This window comes from Bos grunniens, chromosome X, assembly GCF_055505025.1.
Source record: "Bos grunniens cultivar Pamir isolate PY7600 chromosome X, Bosgru_T2T1.0, whole genome shotgun sequence".
NCBI lineage: Eukaryota > Metazoa > Chordata > Mammalia > Artiodactyla > Bovidae > Bos > Bos grunniens.
This window is the reverse complement of record NC_141194.1, coordinates 79,806,224-79,812,964: the sequence shown is the minus strand read 5'-3', so window position 1 is coordinate 79,812,964 and position 6,741 is coordinate 79,806,224.

Below are 6,741 nucleotides of genomic sequence, written 5' to 3'. Positions count from 1 at the left end.
TTTGGCTCAGTATTATGAAAGCTTTTCCCTTGGGACTCCAGCATTTAAGTCTTCCTTAAGTTAGCTAGCCAGGCTGAAGCAACACCATGCTATTTCTTTTTCTCTGTCTCATACAATCATAAGGGGATGCCATTTCTCTTACTGAGGTCCAATGAATCTCTCTCCACAATTCCTTCCTCCCCATCAGCAGCCCATTGCTGCCTTCTAAGGCATGTGTAAGTAGTAAGTGGGTTTGGTGAACAGAAGGCCACATTTCTGCCATAGAGATGCTCTTAGAGATAGAGATAAAAAGACTGGTTACTTTTGGATCCAAGGCAATAATAGGTCTGACAAACAAATTCTTTCATATTATCTATAAGGATGAAGACAATCATGCTTGCCCTATTATCAATCTGTCCTTAAATATTTTATTAGCCCCTGGTCATGTACAGCATAAAAGCTAACTAAGGTTAAAAATAACTTGCTTCTATTCTATTTATAGGCTACTGAAATTAAACTCAGACCATCAAATAGCATTTCCTGGATCAGTTAAACACATTTAAGCAAAAATGGGAAATAGGCTAGCTGGCTTCCTGAATCAATTATGTAGAAATCCACAAAAGGAATTCCTGAATAGCAGTGTCCCACCTAGACTTTCTTACCCAAGTGAATGTGAAGACAATTCTTTCCTCAGCTTCTGGGTTACAAGACAGTCACTAGTGCAATGAGGGGTTTTATATATATATATATATAGTTATATATAGTTATATATAGTTATATATAGTTATATATAGTTATATATATATAGTTAGCAGAAAAGTGAAAGTGAAAGTGATGTCACTCAGTCGTGTCTGACTCTTTGAGACCCCATGTACTGTAGCCTACCACGCTCTTCCGTCCATGGGATTTTCCAGGCAAGAGTACTGGAGTGGGTTGCCATTTCCTTCTCCAGTAGTTAGCAGAAGGACAGAGTTTTTCACAAGGGATCTGAAGGCAAATGAAAGACGGGGGATAGAAATGCAGAGATACAAAATTTGAAACAGTTTCAGATATACTCCCCACTCCCAGCCCACAGTTAACAACCACTTATCTGGTCATTTTATTTTTAAAAATGAGGAAATACCCAAAGAGGAAAGTGAGTCATCCTAGCTTACACAACTTACTGGGAGCAGAGCTAGGACTGAAAAACAGCTCTCTTGAGCCCTTTCTGCTGACTAAATAAATTTTCTTGTTATAAGGAGTCTATCCTGCACCTATCTTTCCAGAAGTCTCCCTGCAAACCTTCCTCAACCTACAGTCGCCACCCAAACCATCAACCCCACCACACAGTTTTATCATCATGACATTTTTAGCAGAGTAATAATTCAACAAACTTTGATTGTGCATCTTTTTTTTTTTTTGCCAAATACTATTCCAGGTAAATCTTGTCTGAAGACGCAAGGTGCAAGTGATGAATCATAAAATCTAAAATAATGATAATATCTCCTACTATTGATTGCATTCCCAGCACCTCAGGCACTGGCCTGTGCTAAGCCCTTTATATGCATAATCTCATTTAATACTCAGTCAGCCTTGGATGTATGCAATATTTTTATTCCCATGTTAAAGACCAGAAATTGAGAAGAGAAGAAATTAAACAACTTCCTACAAGTTACTACAGGCCATAAATGGTGAAGCTTGGATTTGAACCTAAAGAGCCTAGTGTCAGACTCCTTGATAACCAATACACTAGGCAGTTTCCAGACCTAATATCAATGTGGCAAACAACTTCTTGTTTCTGTCCACTCAGTTTTACACAACATTTTTGCTCAGACAGTTTTCCACTAAGAATCATCTTTGGGAAAACAAGCCTAAAGCTAGTTCCTGGTTTCAGCCTCCCTTCCCCATCTCTTGAAAGCCATGCTAGATAAACTCTTCATTCTAAGCATTGGCTGGGACAATTCTTGCATTATTGGAGAAACTCCAGGTACTTACCAATAACATTGTTTCTCAAGAAATGGATTATCGTAAGTAATTATCATAGCCCCCCCCCTTTCCCCCCTTTCCAACTTAGAGATATTTATTGAATCTCTAATACTTTCCTTCCTGTCTGATAATCAACCACACTGAACAAAAACAGGTATTCCTGAAACAGCCAGGGGGCCAGGGCACAGATTCTATAAGTCACAAGATAGGGGAGTTTATAGGTGGGGCTAAAAGCCATCTAAAGCAAATTTAGAATCACAGCACAATATTGTAAAAGCTGACAGGACTGACTAATCTTTGAATAAACCAATAGATATATAGCCAAGGAACTTGTTATAATACAAACAAAATAGTATAAATATCAACTTGGATTTCAGCCCTGCCTCCGCCACTAATGTGCTCAGTTCAGTTCAGTCGCTCAGTCATGTCCGACTCTTTGTGACCCCATGAATTGCAGCACGCCAGGCCTCCCTGTCCATCACCAACCCCGGAGTTCACCCAAACTCATGTCCATCGAGTCGGTGATGCCATGCAGCCATCTCATCCTCTGTCGTCCCCTTCTCCTCCTGCACCCAAGCCCTCCCAGCATCAGAGTCTTTTGCAATGAGTCAACTCTTCACATGAGGTGGCCAAAGTATTGCAGTTTCAGCTTCAGCATCAGTCCTTCCAAAGAACACCCAGAACTGATCTCCTTTAGAATGGAATGATTGGATCTCCTTGCAGTCCAAGGGACTCTCAAGAGTCTTCTCCAACACCACAGTTCAAAAGCATCAATTCCTCAGTGCTCAGCTTTATTCACAGTCCAACTCTCACATCCATACATGACCATTGAAAATACCATAGCCGTGGCTAGATGGACATTTGTTGGCAAAGTAATGTCTCTGTTTTTCAATACGCTATCTAGGTTGGTCATAATTTTCCTTCCAAGGAGTAAGCGTCTTTTAATTTCATGGCTACAATCACCATCTGCAGTGGTTTTGGAGCCCCCCAAAATAAAGTCTGACACTGTTTCCACTGTTTACCCATCTATTTGCCATGAAGTGATGGGCCCAGATACCATGATCTTCGTTTTCTGAATGTTGAGCTTTAAGCCAACTTTTTCACTCTCCTCTTTCACTTTCAGCAAGAGGCTTTTTAGTTCCTATTCACTTTCTGCCATAAGGGTGGTGTCATCTGCATATCTGAGGTTATTGATATTTCCCCCAGCAATCTTGATTCCAGCTTGTGCTTCTTCCAACCCAGTGGTTCCCATGATGTACTCTGCATATAAGTTAAATAAGCAGGGTGACAATATACAGCCTTTTCCTATTTGGAACCAGTCTGTTGTTCCATGTCCAGTTCTAACTGTTGCTTCCTGACCTGCATATAGGTTTCTCAAGAGGCAGGTCAGGTGGTCTGGTATTCTCATCTCTTTCAGAATTTTCCACAGTTTATTGTGATCCACACAGTTGAAGGCTTTGGCATAGTCAATAAAGCAGAAATAGATATTTTGCTGGAATTCTCTTGCTTTTTCCATGATCCAGCAGATGTTGACAATTTGATCTCTGGTTCCTCTGCCTTTTCTAAAACCAGCTTGAACATCTGGAAGTTCATTGTTCACATATTGCTGAAGCCTGGTTTGGAGAATTTTGAGCATTACTTTAGTAGCGTGTGAGATGAGTGCAATTGTGCAGTAGTTTGAGCATTCCTTGGCATTGCCTTTCTCTGGGATTGGAATGAAAACTGACCTTTTCCAGACAGAATGACCTTTGTTCGTTTCCAAGGAAAACCATTCAATATCACAGCAATCCAAGTCTATGCCCCAACCAGTAACCCTGAAGAAGCTGAAGTTGAACAGTTCTATGAAGACCTACAAGACCTTTTAGGACTAACACCCAAAAAAGATGTCCTTTGCATTATAGGGGACTGGAATGCAAAAGTAGGAAGTCAAGAAGCACCTGCAGTAACAGGCAAATTTGGCCTTGGAGTACGGAATGAAGTAGGGCAAAGGCTAATAGAGTTTTGCCAAGAGAACACACTGGTCATAGCAAACACCATCTTCCAACAACACAAGAGAAGACTACACATGGACATCACCAGATGGCCAACATCGTAATCAGATTGATTATATTCTTTGCAGCCAAAGATGGAGAAGCTCTATACAGTCAGCAAAACAAGACCGGGAGCTGACTGTGGCTCAGACCATGAACTCCTTATTGCCAAATTCAGACTTAAATTGAAGAAAGTAGGGAAAATCACTAGACCATTAAGGTATGACCTAATCAAATCCCTTATGATTTTACAGTGGAAGTGAGAAATAGATTTAAGGGACTAGATCTGATAGATAGAGTGCCTGATGAACTATGGGCGGAGGTTTGTGACATTGTACAGGAGACAGGGATCAAGACCATCCCCATGGAAAAGAAATGCTAAAAAGGAAAATGGCTGTCTGGGGAGGCCTTACAAATAGCTGTGAAAAGAAGAGAAGTGAAAAGCAAAGGAGAAAAGGAAAGATACAAGCATCTGAATGCAGAGTTCCAAAGAATAGCAAGGAAAGATAAGAAGGCCTTCCTCAGTGATCAATGCAAAGAAATAGAGGAAAATAACAGAATGGGAAAGACTAGAGATCTCTTCAAGAAAATTAGAGATACCAAGGGAACATTCCACGAAAGATGGGCACAATAAAGGACAGAAATGGTATGGACCTAACAGAAGCAGAAGATATTAAGAAGAGGTGGCAAGAATACACAGAAGAACTGTACAAAAAAGATCTTCACGACCCAGATAATCACGATGGTGTGATCACTTTCCTAGAGCCAGACATCCTGGAATGTGAAGTCAAGTGGGCCTTAGAAAGCCTCACTGTGAACAAAGGTATTGGAGGTGATGGAATTCCAGTTGAGCTCTTTCAAATCCTGAAAGATGATGCTTTGAAAGTGCTTCACTCATTATGCCAGCAAATTTGGAAAACTAATGTGCTTAGAGGCAAATTATAACTCAATTTCCATCTATAAAGTGGAGGTAATGACACCAGCCTGGCAGTTTTGCATTTAAGATTAAACGAGATAATGTATGTGAAAGAGAATAGTAAATTGTTCTATATATTTGCAAGGGGTTTGCTTCTGAGCATCATATTACTCAGAAAAAACTTGAAAACAACTTGGTCTAAATCCACACGTTTCCTCCTACTACTTCAGCAAAATCTACTTGTGCACAGTTGATAAAAAGGCACTTATTGTTAACCTCTAACTTCTACCACCCTTTTGGACCCATTAGCTACCTTTATTGGTCTTTGTCTTAGTAATAATAATTTATTGCATTTATTAAGTGTTTTATACTTTACAAAAATATATGGAATTATTTTAACAAATCTGTAGGTATAAAAGTTTGTATCACATATCTACAATCATTAAGACTGGGGTTTAGAGAAGTGATGTGACTTGAAAAAGATCCCACTGCTTGTAAAATCCACACTGAAATGAAAGGTAAAAGAAGTAAGGAACAGAAATATGTTGTAAGGCTAATAGTGCAATCACTTACATAATATGGTTTTGTAGAAAATTTCCTTCTCTACCTTGACAAAGAAGAAAAAAAGATTCTTCCAAAGTATCTGAAATGGCCACAGGTTCTTTTAAAAGGCAATTACTAAGTTACAAAGACAAATGTTATCTATCAAAAATGATCAATGAAGTTTTGCAATGTCACTAATGTGGCTTATAAAAACCACCTTAAGGGAAGTATGGCCACGTTATTTCTATTGCCGTTTAGGGGAAAAAAAATCAGTGTTATGAAATTTGATACTTTCTCTTCACATTATTTAAAATATCTAAAAATATCAGCCAAAGCAATTGGAATAGGGTTAGGAGAACAAGAAAGTGGGAAAAATAGAAGAGAACTAATGGTTGAGTAGTGTGTTAGTCACTCAGCCATGTATGACTCTTTTTGACCTCATGGACTGAAGTTCACCAGATTCCTCTATCCATGGAATTCTCCAGGTAAGAATACTGAAGTGGATTGCCATTTCCTTCTCCAAGGGAATTTCCCAACACAGGGATCGAACTCGGATCTCCTGAATTACAGGCAGATTCTTTACAATCTGAGTTATCAGATAGAGAGAAATAGAAAAGAAGAGTTGATACAGGAAAAGCTTTACCAAAGCCCAAGCTCTTTTTCAACTTGTCCAAAAGAATCTGGGTAAGGAACACAAGAAACCGAGGGAAAATAAACACACACACACACACACACACACACACACACAAACTCACACTGAGACTGAGGAGCAAAGAGAACAAAGAAGCAGTTTATTCAGGGCAGATGCAAAGGGTGTGGGCATCCTCCTGAGTGAGGAATACCCACAGGGTGTTGATACCCTCCTTTTAATATCATTTTCAGCTCTGTGAATGGGTGGGGGTCTTTTTCATGAGGGGTGGAATATTTATTGAAGGGAAGGTTGAGGTTTGGCCCAGAATGCACCGTGTAGCAGGCAGTGCCAGCTTCTGGTCCTGTGCATTTGTCTCCTAAAGCCACTGTGTGTGCTCTTTAAGAGCTGTTTTCCTTAAACTTTCCCTTTCTAGTTGAGCACCACATGTGAAAATTCCTAGAGGGTCATCAGCAACCTGTGCTTTTTTATTTGCACATGTTCCATGCTTTTCAAGGTCAGAGTTTCTTGCTCAGATGCACAAAGGGTTCCTTCTAGACGCCATTTTTCTCTGCATCATGGTCTCATTAAGTGCAAAACAAGGAGGTGGCTTTGCCTTCTGCCTAATGCCTATACATGAGGAGCCCATCCTTGCGCCAGCCTATCTTTCCTGCCTCAAG